This window comes from Primulina eburnea, chromosome 15 (assembly GCF_022965805.1).
Source record: "Primulina eburnea isolate SZY01 chromosome 15, ASM2296580v1, whole genome shotgun sequence".
Taxonomy (NCBI): domain Eukaryota; kingdom Viridiplantae; phylum Streptophyta; class Magnoliopsida; order Lamiales; family Gesneriaceae; genus Primulina; species Primulina eburnea.
The window spans coordinates 19,170,794-19,187,124 of record NC_133115.1 but is presented as its reverse complement, the minus strand read 5'-3'; the positions used below and the strand labels follow the sequence as shown (position 1 = coordinate 19,187,124).

The window sequence follows — 16,331 nt, the reverse complement described above, 5'->3', positions numbered from 1 at the left end:
TTGAAGCTCCTTAGTCTCCTCCGGATTGCTTCTGTAGGCCGGACGATTTGGCAATGCACTCCCGGGCACCAAATCAATTTGGTGCTCGATTCCCCTCAATGGTGGTAGCCCTTGAGGTAGCTCCTCCGGAAATATATCGTCAAATTCCTGCAAAAGGGAAACAACAATGCTCGGGAGAGACCCGACTATATCACTTGTGTTAAGGAGGATCTCCTTGTAAAGAATCAACACAAGTGGCTCATGTGTGTGCAACAATTGTTTCAACTCACTTTTTTGGGCCATATATGATTTCTTTTTGGCCTCTTTCCTCTCTTTTTCTTTTCCCTCAATTTCTTTCCTCTCTTTTTTCTTTTGTATGGCTATCTCACTCTTTTCATCTCTCTTTTTTTCAGCCATTTCATTTTTATTTTCTAAGGCCATCTCACTCCTTAATTCACTCCTTTTTTCGACCTCATCTCTCCTTTTCTTTTTCAATTGGTCCTCCAACACTTGCTTTTGGGACAAAGGAAGCAATACAATGGATTCTTTCTTTAAAGTAAATGAGTAACGATTTTTGAACCCGTCATGAGTAACGTGCCTATCAAATTGCCAAGGTCTACCCAAAAAAATATGGCAAGCATGCATTGGCACCACATCACACATCACCTCATCAATATACTTCCCAATCGAAAACGCAACTAGAACTTGCCTATTCACTTTCACCTCCGCACAATCATTCAACCATTGAAGCCTATATGGTTGAGGGTGTTTCATTGTAGGCAACCCCAATTTCTCCACCATCTCAACACTAGCCACATTAGTGCAACTACCCCCATATATGATTACATTGCAAACCTTACCATTCACAAAACATCTAGTGTGGAACAAATTCTCCCTTTGGCTAGCCTCCTCATCCTTGACTTGGGCACTCATGATACGTCTAGTCACTAGCGCTTCTCCTACAACCGCCCCATATCCCTCATCGGGATCCTCCAACGCAGGCATATCACCATCACTACCCTCGCCATCTCCCTTACTTTGAGACTCATGCTCACCATAATCATTCAAAAACATCACCCTCTTATTAGGACACTCACTAGCAATATGACCCAACCCTTGACACCTAAAACATTTAGTATCTCTAGAACGATTAGAAGGAGTTTCAGATTTACCTTGGACTCCTTGCTTAGGTGCCTATTGCTTAGTATCAAATCTTGGCTTGGCCACCAATTTATTTTCCTCACGCTTCAGTCCACCTGACCGCCAAGAAGATGATGCACCTCCAGTTTGATTGGTGCGGCCAACTCCATGCCTTTTGAGTTGTTGCTCCACTTTTATAGCCATTTGCACCATCACGTCTAGATCTAAGTAGTGCCACAGCTCCACTTGATCTTGTATCTCCCTGTTCAAACCACAAAGAAAACGGGCCATGGTCGCCTCACTATCCTCCTCAATATTTGCCCTAATCATGACTACTTCCATCTCCTTATAGTAGTCTTCCACACTCTTTACCCCTTGCCTCAAAGTTTGTAACCTCTTGAACATCTCTCTATAATATTGATTGGGCACAAACCTCTTCCTCATTACCCTTTTCACCTCATCCCAAGATTCAATGGGTCTCTCATTACACCTCCTCCTAGTGGTCACTAATTGATCCCACCAAATGAGAGCATAGTCTAAGAATTCAACCACCGCCAACCTCACCTTCTTTTGTTCGGAGTAGTGGTGACATTCAAATACGAACTCTACCCTCTTTTCCCACTCTAAGTATGCCTCCGGGTCAGATTTCCCATGGAACGATGGTATTTTCATCTTAATGCTATCCATGTGACCATCTTCCCTAGTCTCCTCATATCTACCCGGCATGGCTTCCCTTCTTCCTCTACCAAATCCTCTACCTCTTCCATTTCTACCCCAATTCTAATTTTGACTCTCCTCGTCTCCTCCCAAATCACATTCCTCATCATCTCTACCCAAATCCCTAGGTTTAGATTTACTCCCACTAACACCAACCTCAAGCTTATCCAACCTTTCATGTAACGACTCCATTTGGGTCGTCATCATCCTAATAAAATGCCCCAACAATGCATCCATTTGGACCTTAGGCAACCCCGAATTCTAACTATCTCCTACCTCCCTCTCCATTTAATTTTGGATTTGTACCTGCAAGAAAACGTTAGTAGAAAACAAAAATAGTCCTCACCCAAATGCTCACGGTCACTCCAAAGAAGTTCACTCGTCTCTCCTCTCCTATTTTTTTTTTTGCTCACAACAAATACTCACTAGTCACTCCAAAGAAATAACACTCACTCAAATGTTTCCACTCGAATTTGATGCTTCTCTCGAAGGTGTGCTCAAGCTTTGTATTTGAGTATATCAAATGTTGCGACTCTGATTGTTGCACTCCCAAGAGCAGGTCGTCCACAAGTAGTATAATTCGGTGAGTCCGATATCGTATCCACAGGGAAGCTAAGGTACTTACAAGTCCACTACAATGTCTTTTTGTTTTGTTTTGTTTTTGTTTCTTTTAAATTTTAATTGTTTGAACCTTTAATGGGTAAATTTTAATTGTTTCAAATTTTAATTTACGTAGTTGAGATGAAAGGATCAACTCTTGGTATTTTCATAAAGTTAACATTAACGAACAATATTGAAATCCACTAAATAAAATGGTTCCAATATATTAAATAATCATATTTATATTATATTATATATTATTATCTTATAAGTATATAATATATACCAAAACTTATAAATGTGGTCAAGTATTTATTGTGCTATATATATTTGTAAACACTAAATCAAGGTTCCCACTTTAAATGGTTGGTAAAACCAAACTAATATTTAAATGGTACCAAGAAATTAATATATGATATATTCATATATAATAAATCAAGGCATCCACTTTAAATGGTTGGTAAAACCAAACTAACATTTAAATGTTTACAAGAATTTAGTGTAACATATAGCAACAATAAATCAAAACTCCCTCTTATAAGTAGGGTATAAAAATACTTAAAGAAATAAATATAACATAAACAATAAATAATGATTAAATAATATAAAACATAGATTCTTACCTTTTAGTAACATTATTATCATGCCAAGAGTTTCACCTTTTCATCTCAACTTTAGGAAGTTAGCTATTCATTATTCAAAGTGTAAAACTTTGAATATGAAATTATCATGATAATTATATTTAAATGAAGAAATAAAGGAAAAATATAGAGAAAAATATTATGAACTCAAAGGTTTGTTCATAGAATGAGGGATATCTCAATATATTACAATGCATCCCTATTTATAGCCAAATTTGGGGAGCCAACCACAAATAAAATATTATTTTTTTACACAAAAGTCTTCATTGGTGTTCCAAGATATTATATTATATTACAAATCACTTTTGAAAATCTTCTTCTCCGAATTTTCTTCTTCACATAAAAAGAAACATGTGGATAATTGAGTTGTCTAGTTTTGGTATTTTTTTCAAACTATTTGGCCAAGTAATTTGAGAGATATGGTCAAAATACTAGAGCATGGTAAAACTGCCACTCCTTTGGTAACTTTATTTGTTGCTTAATTTGACCCCACTTGTGAGAAGATTTTTATCTCATGCTTGCCATCAATATTATAGTTATTAACATCAACTTTCTACATGTCCAAGAATCATCTTAATCTCATTTGAAACTCCAAGTTTATTCTTGTTTTATCGAACCTGTAAAAAATAGTAAAAATTTGTAATTACACAACAACTTATATTTTATACAATTTACTATAAAACATATAATATTTAAACATTTAATAAAACAAAAACTATATATTTATATTATAAAACATTTAATTAATGTACAATTTTTATGTTTATCACACCTCCCAACCAGCTTATTGCTAGTCCCTAGCAATTTAAGCGTTAATAGCAATACAAAACATATTGATTAATTTAAATAGAAATGTAATCAAAACTATCTAAATGTTTAAATTAAATTTGAAAACTGTCAAAGTTATATCAAGATCATCATAATTATAATTTATGAAATAATTTGAGATGATCAATTCAAAGCTTATTTCAGGTAGTTAAATGTACACGGCCTTCAGAAATTCTTAGTAAGAGTCTCAACTCCATATCCTCACAGGTTAATAAATGTTTCAATTTATGGCAACGATTTCTCTCATGAAGTTGGAATACAGATAAATGCTCAGAAAAATGGTTTAAAGAATGCATACAGACAGACGAGCCAAACTAATCAAAAGATAGAAAATCAATTGATTCAAAATCTAGTTGTTCTTATTATATATTTTTTTCCTGATATATTTTTTTCTTTTTTTTTCATAACATCATGGAATCAACTAAGTTTATGCTTCTTGACCACATATTTATTTAATTTGTACAATAAATTTCTCTCTTTCTTTTTTTTTTTAATTTTTTTATGAGAGATATATGGGTCGTAGCATATAACTTAAAAATTACATAGATCTTCAATATCTTTCTTTTTGTATTTTTCTCCTCTTTTTTTTCAGGAAATATCATTTTTTTTTCAAAATAAGAACTCAAGATCTAAACAATAGATAGTCTCTCTCATGATCAATAAAGGCTCGAAAGCTGTTTACTCAGTCTTCTCCACTCACTCACAAAATATATGTGAGTTTAAAATTTTAGGCACTCTTATAAGGTATATCCTGGGCCATATACTTTAATACCTGATTTTATCACAATGGTTAATAACTCAAAAAGATTTCATAAATCATATTTTTATATTGATTAGAATATTAAAATTGACTTTTTTTTCAAATAAAAATTAAACATCCTTAGATAGATTAATACATTTTCTAATTTAAACCTTTCAAATATGTAATGTATGATATTTTTGCAAAAATTACAAAGATCCAAGCAATAAACATGATTTTATTATAAAATAATATATATATTTTTAAATTTTTTTTTAAATTTGTTCTCCCCCCCCCCCCCCCCCCACCACCCCTCCATCAGAATATGACATTGTCCCTAATGTCAAAATAACTATTAATAAAGAGTACATAATGAAAGAGATAAAACCTGGAATTTATTGAAGATAACAAACTGAAATAAACGCAAACCAATCCACGACTTTTGAATCAATGATCCAACTTCCTTTTCTGTAGTGACCCGTTCCAGAATCACCTACTAGGCAAGAACTAAGCATGCAATTAACCTAATAACAATAATCAGAGATAACAGCGGAAAATACCAACAAATGATGGTTATACAACCCAATCGAAGTCTAGAATAACTCAAAATAAAATATCCAATACAACCAAATCGAATCAAAACAATACCGATAAACTAAACCAACCAGCTACTCAACGTCCTCCTCCTGCTCCTCCTGAGCTGTCCAACCTGAGGCCTGCCCCGAGGGAATGGGGTGTCCAAGAATAAACAAAACCGAGGACGTGAGCGATAAGAACGCCCAGTACAAAAGTATGAGTATACAGACCTATATGAAATGCACATGCTATGATCATGATACCGGGGTAGTCAAGAAACAGGAGTCACAAAAGGATCTCAACAATGCTCAGTCTAGAGGCGCCAAGTGGATAGTGCCGCGCGGTACACCTCTGGGTCACTGCATCCACTACAAGACGGACGTGGACCTAAAATGTCCCGGACCACCGAAGCCCTCCCGACCCGTCGGCCACTGTGTACTCTCGGTGTCCATGCGTCCACAAGACAGGGCTGAGCGGCCCCAAGATATAGCTTATCTCGAAAGAGATACAGCTCAACAGTAAAGGCTATCTCAAAGGAGAATACGGCTCAACATGAAATGCAACGTGCAGTAATAAACGTGACATAATAGCATGCATCATATGACATATATCAATGCACCACATAATCATGCAACACATATAAGAATGTATACTCAACCAGGATATCTCGGATAGTACTTTCGTACCTCTATCACAGCAAATCCTAATCCACTGGAACAACCAGACAACAGGTCTAATCCAAGCCTATTCATCAAGTGAAAACCATCACTAAACTTATCTACCAGACTTAACTAGATAATCCTGAGATAAAATACTGATAAAATTCCAAACCTTCGTCCGTCGCTAGCCCGCTGATGCCGCTAGCTCCCAACTAGAGCACAGCTCTGCTACAAGACCAGCAGCTCCCCGCTAGTGCCCAAATCTCGGAACAAGACTAGAACCTGTCAGAAACGACTGAAATGCTATGGAATTCTCTGAATTGGCGAGTCCAAATGAGGAAATCCGACCACTATTTATAGGCCATGTTCGGATCCTCCGAACACCACTTCGGAACGTCCGAACGCTACGTGTCCAATGGCTCTTGACAGCTCATGATCGGATCCTCCGATCATACACTTCGGACCGTCCGAACATGCACGTGTCCAGCTGCTCTTGACACCTCATGATCGGATCCACCGAACCTACACTTCGGACCTTCCGAACTCCCACGTGTCGATCAACTCTTGACACCTAATGATCGGATCCACCGAACCCACACTTCGGACCTTCCGAACTCTTCGGTGCTTCTGAACCATCTTCGGTCCGTCCGATCATGACTCGGTCAAAATTACACATTAAACCTTCTTAATCACCATTACTCCGTTAATTACCCAATTTGGGATTCGGGCTACTACATTCTCCCCCCCTTAAAAAGATTTCGTCCTCGAAATCAAGGCAAGAGAATGAACAAAACGAAAATAACAACATCATTACCCTCCAAATCTAAGGGACAACCCATCACTAGACGCTTGGCTAAAACCGAATGACCCATCGGAGTAGAAACAGAAAGAATGACGTCTATGATCGTCCTGGTCACCCCAACGACCTACACTCCCCTGACTACTCCCGTCACCAAAGTGGTCAGCCATTGCTACAACATAGAATGGGGAAACTAGTAAATTGGTCAACGGAAATCCCAAAACAGAAATCTATATCCCAAAATCGTATGCATGCTCTGATACCATAAATGTAGTGACCCGTTCCAGAATCACCTACTAGGCAAGAACTAAGCATGCAATTAACCTAATAACAATAATCAGAGATAACAGCGGAAAATACCAACAAATGATGGTTATACAACCCAATCGAAGTCTAGAATAACTCAAAATAAAATATCCAATACAACCAAATCGAATCAAAACAATACCGATAAACTAAACCAACCAGCTACTCAACGTCCTCCTCCTGCTCCTCCTGAGCTGTCCAACCTGAGGCCTGCCCCGAGGGAATGGGGTGTCCAAGAATAAACAAAACCGAGGACGTGAGCGATAAGAACGCCCAGTACAAAAGTATGAGTATACAGACCTATATGAAATGCACATGCTATGATCATGATACCGGGGTAGTCAAGAAACAGGAGTCACAAAAGGATCTCAACAATGCTCAGTCTAGAGGCGCCAAGTGGATAGTGCCGCGCGGTACACCTCTGGGTCACTGCATCCACTACAAGACGGACGTGGACCTAAAATGTCCCGGACCACCGAAGCCCTCCCGACCCGTCGGCCACTGTGTACTCTCGGTGTCCATGCGTCCACAAGACAGGGCTGAGCGGCCCCAAGATATAGCTTATCTCGAAAGAGATACAGCTCAACAGTAAAGGCTATCTCAAAGGAGAATACGGCTCAACATGAAATGCAACGTGCAGTAATAAACGTGACATAATAGCATGCATCATATGACATATATCAATGCACCACATAATCATGCAACACATATAAGAATGTATACTCAACCAGGATATCTCGGATAGTACTTTCGTACCTCTATCACAGCAAATCCTAATCCACTGGAACAACCAGACAACAGGTCTAATCCAAGCCTATTCATCAAGTGAAAACCATCACTAAACTTATCTACCAGACTTAACTAGATAATCCTGAGATAAAATACTGATAAAATTCCAAACCTTCGTCCGTCGCTAGCCCGCTGATGCCGCTAGCTCCCAACTAGAGCACAGCTCTGCTACAAGACCAGCAGCTCCCCGCTAGTGCCCAAATCTCGGAACAAGACTAGAACCTGTCAGAAACGACTGAAATGCTATGGAATTCTCTGAATTGGCGAGTCCAAATGAGGAAATCCGACCACTATTTATAGGCCATGTTCGGATCCTCCGAACACCACTTCGGAACGTCCGAACGCTACGTGTCCAATGGCTCTTGACAGCTCATGATCGGATCCTCCGATCATACACTTCGGACCGTCCGAACATGCACGTGTCCAGCTGCTCTTGACACCTCATGATCGGATCCACCGAACCTACACTTCGGACCTTCCGAACTCCCACGTGTCGATCAACTCTTGACACCTAATGATCGGATCCACCGAACCCACACTTCGGACCTTCCGAACTCTTCGGTGCTTCTGAACCATCTTCGGTCCGTCCGATCATGACTCGGTCAAAATTACACATTAAACCTTCTTAATCACCATTACTCCGTTAATTACCCAATTTGGGATTCGGGCTACTACATTTTCTTACTGCTTGATTGCGACCAATTGATCTTTGTTATCATTGGATCAGGTTTATGAACAAAAGCTTCCAAATCATCAATTAATTGGTCGGCACTCGAAGCACAGATGAGCATCCGTCGTGAATTTTCTAAAATGAAATTAATTTTCCTCTGGTTTTACGTCCAGAAACGGCTTCAACGCCTTCTATGAGTCGAGGATTTGCTTCCCATCCAATTTTCTTATAAATTGGCAAACAGGGTCTTTTTTAGTCGGATTCCCAAGATTATGACGCTCATCTTGGAATTGTTTCCATAAACGGAGTAGTTCAATATGCACATGTCCACTAGAATGCGTCTCAAGAGTCAATAAGATGTTATCTAAAGACTCCTTACTCAGCCCATTCTTAATGAAACCAATTTTATCTTCTCTGTTATTGGAAACACATCCCAAAGATCTGCATCGTTTGTCACAAGTCCATCTTGCACACTTCTGACAAACCCCTAAACTTTTGTCCATTCGTTTTTTCGCATAAGTGCTTTTTCCTAATCCAGGCAAATACCAAATGAGCAATGATTGTGGAATTTCTCCTCCTAATCGGACCTTAGCTTCTATTAGAAGACGAATCTCTTCTAGAATTCCTTTTTGCATTAGCAATCTCAATCTTTCACACCTTCCTGCATAAATTTTTTTTAGAACATTTTCAGAAAGCGAGGGAAAATATTTACAATTTTTAAAAGAATTTCATCCATTTTGAAAAGAAAACAAATGATTTTTTTTTAAATTTGTATCAGCAATTGTGGAACTGATTTAACCGACTATGAGAGTCACAGAGTACCGTTATCCGCCATTTAACCGGGAAATAAAAAGATTAAAGAAACCTGAAATAAAAACAAACAAAATTAAATGCAACATAAAAATTTAAGGATCAAAAAGGGAAATAAACTCTTTTTGAAAGATTTCATTTTCCAAAAATGGTTTAAGCCTTTGTCCATTCACTTTAAAAACATTACCATTTTTAGGATTTTCAATATCCACAGCTCCATAAGGATATACATGCTTTACAACATATGGGCCTGTCCATCTTGATCGTAATTTTCCTGGGAATATGTGAAGTCGAGAATTATAAAGCAAAACTTTTTTACCAATCTCAAAAGATTTTGTAAGAATTTTTTTTCATGAAATGACTTGATTTTTGCTTTATAAATCCTTGAATTCTCATACGCGTCATTTCTGATTTCATCAAGTACATTAAGTTGCAATTTACGCAATTTTTTGGCATCATCCATGCTTGAATTTAAAGTTTTGATCGCCCAATAAGCTTTATGTTCCAATTCCACAGACAAATGACAATATTTTCCATAAACCAACCTATAGAGAGGCATATGCAATGATGTTTTAAAAGCTGTTCGATATGCCCAAAGTGCATCACTAAGTCGCAGAGACCAATCTTTTTTATTTGAGTTAACAGTTTTTTCCAAAACTTGCTTTATCTACCTATTAGTTAATTCAACTTGTCCATTTGTTTGAGAATGATAAGGAGTAGTTACTTTATGAGTAATACCATATTTTTTCATTAATGAAGCCAATGGTTTATTAACAAAGTGAGTTCCCCCATCACTTAATGGCTTGAGGAATTCCAAATCTACTAAAAATATTTTCTTTTAAAAATTTGATGACGATTTTATGATCATTTGTTCGACATGGAATTGCCTCTATCCATTTGGAAACATAATCAACTGCAACTAAAATATACAAGTATCCAAACGACGGTGGAAAAGGTCCCATAAAATCAATTCCCCAACAGTCAAAGATTTCAATTTCAATGGTAGGATTCAAAGGCATCATGTTTCTTTTTGAAATCGCACCCAATTTTTGACAATTTTCACAGATCTTGCAGATTTCGTGGGTGTATTTAAACAAAGTGGGCCAATAAAATCCACACTGCAAGATTTTTGCAACCGTTTTCTTTGAAGAAAAATGTCCTCCGCATGCTTCTGAATGACAAAATTTAATGACACTACTTACCTCATTGTCGGGTATGCAACATCGAAAATTTGATCTGGACAATACTTGAACAGATACAGATCATCCCAATAAAAGTTTTTTACCTCATTCAAAAATTTTCTTTTATCTTGGGAACTCCATTGCGGTGGCATTTTTCCTTTCACAAGAAAATTTACTATGTTAGCAAACCAAGGTATAGTAGTAACTGAAAATGGATGTTCATCAGGAAAATTATCGTTAATTGGTGTCATTTCACAAGATGATCCTGTTACTAGTCTCGATAAATGATCAGCTACGACATTCTCGGTTCCTTTTTTATCTTTGATCACAATGTCAAATTCTTGGAGCAACAAAATCCATCGTATGAGTCGTGACTTTGCATCCTGTTTGGTCAATAAATATCTAATAGCAGAATGATCAGTAAACACAATAGTCGTTGATCCAATCAAATAAGAACGAAATTTATCTAATGCAAATATTACAGCAAGTAGTTCTTTTTTAGTTGTGGAGTAATTCATTTGAGCATTGTTTAAAGTTCTACTTGCATAATATATCACGTAAGGCTTACCGTTTCTTCTTTGACCCAGTACTGCATCGACTGCATAATCACTCGCATCGCACATGATTTCAAATGGTAAAGACCAATCAGGAGGTTGCATGATAGGAGCTGATGTTAAATATCGAATAATTTTATCAAAAGCATTTTGATATTCTTGAGTCCACTCAAATGTAGTGTCTTTTGTTAAGAGGTTACAAATGGGTTTAGAGATTAAACTAAAGTCCTTTATAAACCTCCTATAAAATCCAGCATGTCCCAAAAATGAGCGAATTTCTTTAATGGTTTTTGGAGGGGGTAAATTGGCAATGACATCAACTTTTGCCTTATCAACTTCAATTCCATGAGATGACATGACATGTCCCAAAACAATTCAAGAAGTAATCATGTAATGACATTTTTCCCAATTTAAAATAAGACCTTTTTCCTCGCATCTTTTTAAAACTTTTTCCAAATTTTCAAGACAATTATCAAATGTATTCCCAAAGACAGTTAAATCATCCATGAAAATTTCCAAACAATTTTCAACTATGTCGCAAAAAATTCTTAGCATACATCTTTGAAATGTTGCTGGGGCATTGCATAATCCAAATGGCATCCTTCTAAATGCAAATGTTCCAAAAGGACATGTGAATGTAGTTTTATCTTGATCTTCGAGTGCAATGTGAATTTGATAATAACCTGAATATCCATCAAGAAAAGAGTAGTATGGATGACCTGCTACTCTTTCTAAAATTTGATTCAAAAATGGTAATGGAAAATGATCTTTTCTAGTGGTGTCATTTAATTTTCTATAATCAATACACATCCGCCAACTAGATGGGACTCGACTTGTTAACAGTTCACCTTTTTCATTTTTTATCACTATGATGCCAGATTTTTTTGGAATTACTTGTGTTGGGCTTACCCACTTACTATCAGAAATAGGGTAGATAATCCCAACATCAAGTAGTTTGAGAACTTCACTTTTCACAACATCTTTCATGTGTGGATTTAATCTCCTTTGTGGTTGTTGAGATGTTTTTGCATTTTCTTCTAAGTGAATTTTGTGAGTGCAAATTAGTGGATTAATGCCCTTGAGATCTTTTAGTGTCCAACCAATTGCATTTTTATGTCTTTTAAGCATAACAACTAATTTACCTTCTTGATCACTTTCTAGTTTGGAAGAAATTACCACCGGATATAATCCATCTTCTCCAAGAAATTCATACTTCAATTCTCTTGTCTAGGGTTTTAACTCCAATATGGGTGGTTCGTCTTTGTTCTCATATTTTGCCTCAAATTCTTTTTCTTATCCTGGTAACGGGTGATACATAATAAAATCATCAAGATCAATTTCAATATTTTCTTTAACAGTATCGATTGAACAAATATCTAATTGGTCACGATTACTCCCTTCTTGAATGTTTTCTTCCACAAGAGTTTCAATAAGATTTTCATCTTCACTTTCATCTCCTTTGTCATGTGGTTGCTTACAAAGATTAAACACATTAAGCTCCAAGGTCATGTTACCAAATGACAACTTCATTATTCCATTCCTGCAATTTATAAGAGCATTAGAAGTTGCTAAAAATGGACGACCCAGAATTACAGTAATTTCATTACAAGTTTCAATAGGTTGTGTATCTAAAACTATGAAATCGACAGGATATACAAATTTATCAACTTGGACCAACACGTCTTCTACCATACCTCTTGGCACTTTAACATATCTATCAGCAAGTAAAAGTGTTACCGAAGTAGGTTTTCACTCGCCTAGATTGAGTTCTTGATAAACCGAATATGGAAGTAAATTCACACTAGCTCCAAGATCAAGCAAGGCTTTTTTCATCTTTCGTTCTCCAATAATACATGAAATAGTAGGACAACCAGGGTCTTTTTATTTCAAAGTATTACTATTTTGAATGATTGCACTTACTTTTTTGGCTAAAAATGCTTTCTTTTTCACATTCAATTTTCTTTTCACAGTGCATAAGTCTTTCAAAAATTTGGCATATGATGGTACCTGTTTTATTGCATCTAATAAAGGAATATTAACTTTTACTTGTTTAAAAATATCATATATATCAGAATTCAAATTTGATTTTTTTGTATTTTTCAATGCATGAGGGAATGGTGGTGACACTGTCTGTTGAACCTCCTCTTCGCAATTTATGGGTTCCACTTCCTTACCCTTTGGAGTTGATTTATCATCATCTTCACAAGGTTCAAGAATGGATTTTTCGACAACCTTACCACTTTGAAGGGTAATAACAGATTTTACCTGATCCATCGGTTGAGTTCCAGAAGTTCCAGTTTGTGAATGATGATCCTTGGGATTAGGCAGAGGTTGTGAAGGAAATTTACCTTTTTCATGAACATTAAGTGCAGATGCAAATTTAGCAAGAGTATCTTTCAAATCTGTCATGGTTTGAGCAGTTTGAGTATTGATAGACTCTTGCTTTGCAATGAAAGAACTAAATAAATCTTCCAAATTCCTTTTAGGCGGAGGAACATAAGGTGCATAATTTTGAAAGTTTTGTTGATTTTGAAAATGTGGTTGCGGAAATTGTGCAGCATTATCATTCCTCCAACTAAAATTTGAATGATTTCGCCAACCTGGATTGTAATTTTGAGAAAATGGTTCAAAATTTGGCCTTTTGAAATTGTTCAAAACATTGGCTTGTTCATGGAGACATTCTTTAAAAGAGGGCAAAGTGGGACAATCTTTTGTAAAATGATCACTTGTATCACAGATGTGACACACAATTTCTTGAACAGATTTTAATTGACCATTCTTTTTCAATTCAAGTGCCTCAACTTTTCTTGCCAAAGAGGTAAATCTAGCTTGAAGATCATGTTCATCTTTGAGAGTGTACATACCTCCACCAGATGTAGGAGATTGAATCTTGTTTGATGGTTCGATTGTACCTATAGTGTCCCAATTTTGAGCATTTTCAGCTAATGAAGCGAGATTATCAATTGCCTCGTTTGGATCTTTATCTTTAAATGTCCCATTACACATAAATTCAACCATTTGCCTATCTTTAGGTGTTAAGCCTTCATAAAATTGAGAAACAACCCTCCAAATTTCAAAACCATGATGTGGACAAAGATTAAGCAATTCTTTGTATCTATCCCAACACTGATAAAAAGTTTCTCCTTGTTTTTGAGTGAAAGTGAAGATTTGCCTTTTGAAAGAATTTGTTCTATGCGATGGAAAAACTTTTTCAAAAATTGTTGTTGCAATTCATCCCAAGTTCGAATGGATCCCGATCTAAGATTTTGTAGCCAAGTTTTAGCTTTATCTTTTAAAGAAAAAGGAAAAAGCTTAAGTCGAATGGTGTTCATGCTACAATTTAGATCATTATATGTGTTGCACACTTCTTCAGACTCTCGTAAATGCATGTATGGATTTTCAGAATCTAAGCCATGAAAGTTGGGTAAAAGTTGGATAATACCAGGCTTAAAATTGAAATGAGATGCATCAGGGGGAAAACTAGACATGAAGGTGCACTAGTACGTGTAGGATTCATGTGATCTCTAAGTGTTCTTCGTCTATCTTGATCATGTTGAGATTGAATTTCATCTTCATTTTCTTGGATGGGTTCTTCCGCCATGTTTTGTAAAAATAAAGGGTTATTTCGAATGAGTCGACCACTAAGTGTACGTGACCAAATGCTCATGCAAATGCAAATGCAAATGCAAAAGAATAAAAACACACAAAAGCAATAAAAATTCAAATAAAGAAAAATAAACTATAAAGGAAATTAAATAGACTTGAAATTAAATTATACTTCCCCGTCAACGGCGCCAAAAACTTGTTGCGACTCTGATTGTTGCACTCCCAAGAGCATGTTGTCCTCAAGTAGTATAATTCGGTGAATCTGATATCGTATCCACAGGGAAGCTAAGGTAATTACAAGTCCACTACAATGTCTTTTTGTTTTGTTTTGTTTTTGTTTCTTTTTAATTTTAATTGTTTGAATCTTTAATGGGTAAATTTTAATTGTTTCAAATTTTAATTTAAGTAGCTGAGATTAAAGGATCCACTCTTGATATTTTCATAAAGTTAACATTAACGAACAATATTGAAATCTACTTAATAAAATGGTTCCAATATATTAAATAATCATATTTATATTATATTATATATTATTATCTTATAAGTATATAATATGTACCAAAACTTATAAATGTGGTCAAGTATTTATTGTGCTATATATATTTGTAAACAATAAATCAAGGTTCCCACTTTAAATGGTTGGTAAAACCAATCTAACATTTAAATGGTACCAAGAAATTAATATTATGGTATATTAATATATAATAAATCAAGGCATCCACTTTAAATGGTTGGTAAAACCAAACTAACATTTAAATGGTTCCAAGAATTTAGTGTAACATATAGCAACAATAAATCAAAACTCCCACTTATAAGTAGGGTATAAAAATACTTAAAGAAATAAATATAACATAAACAATAAATAATGATTAAATAATATAAAACATAGATTCTTACCTTTTAGTAACCTTATTATCATGCCAAGAGTTTCACCTTTTCATCTCAACTTTAGGAAGTTAGCTATTCATTATTCAAAGTGTAAAACTTTGAATATGAAATTATCATGCTAATTATATTTAAATGAAGAAATAAAGGAAAAATATAGAGAGAAATATTATGAACTCAAAGGTTTGTTCATAGAATGAGGGATATCTCAATACATTACAATACACCCCTATTTATAGCCAAATTTGGGGAGACAACCACAAATAAAATATTATTTTTTTACACAAAAGTCTTCATTGGTGTTCCAAGATATTATATTATATTACACTTCACTTTAAAAAATCTTCTTCTCCGAATTTGCTTCTTCACATAAAAAGAAACATGTGGATAATTGAGTTGTCTAGTTGTGGTATTTTTTTCAAACCATTTGACCAAGTAATTTGAGAGATATGGTAAAAATACTAGAGCATGGTAAAACTGCCACTCTTTTGGTAACTTTGTTTGTTGCTTAATTTGATCCCACTTGTGAGAAGATTTTTATCTCATGCTTGCCATCAATATTATAGATATTAACATCAACTTTCTACAGGTCCAAGAATCATCTTAATCCCATTTGAAACTCCAAGTGTAAAAAATAGTAAAAACTTGTAATTACACAACAACTTATATTTTATACAATTTACTATAAAACATATAATATTTAAACATTTAATAAAACAAAAACTATATATTTATATTATAAAACATTTAATTAATGTACAATTTTTATGTTAATCATCAAATAATCAAGTCCCAACTTGTGAACAAATACGACCGACTCACTTGGACTATGTAGACAAGAATTCGAAGATA

At 35.5% G+C, this 16,331-nt stretch overlaps 1 non-coding gene across 1 annotated transcript; it reads left to right on the top strand.

The window, feature by feature from the left end:
- Positions 1 to 14,064: 14,064 nt before the first annotated feature.
- On the top strand, positions 14,065 to 14,173 carry LOC140815798 (small nucleolar RNA R71). Its single transcript, XR_012114443.1, has one exon. It is a non-coding gene; the product is annotated as a small nucleolar RNA R71 (small nucleolar RNA).
- Positions 14,174 to 16,331: the final 2,158 nt, after the last annotated feature.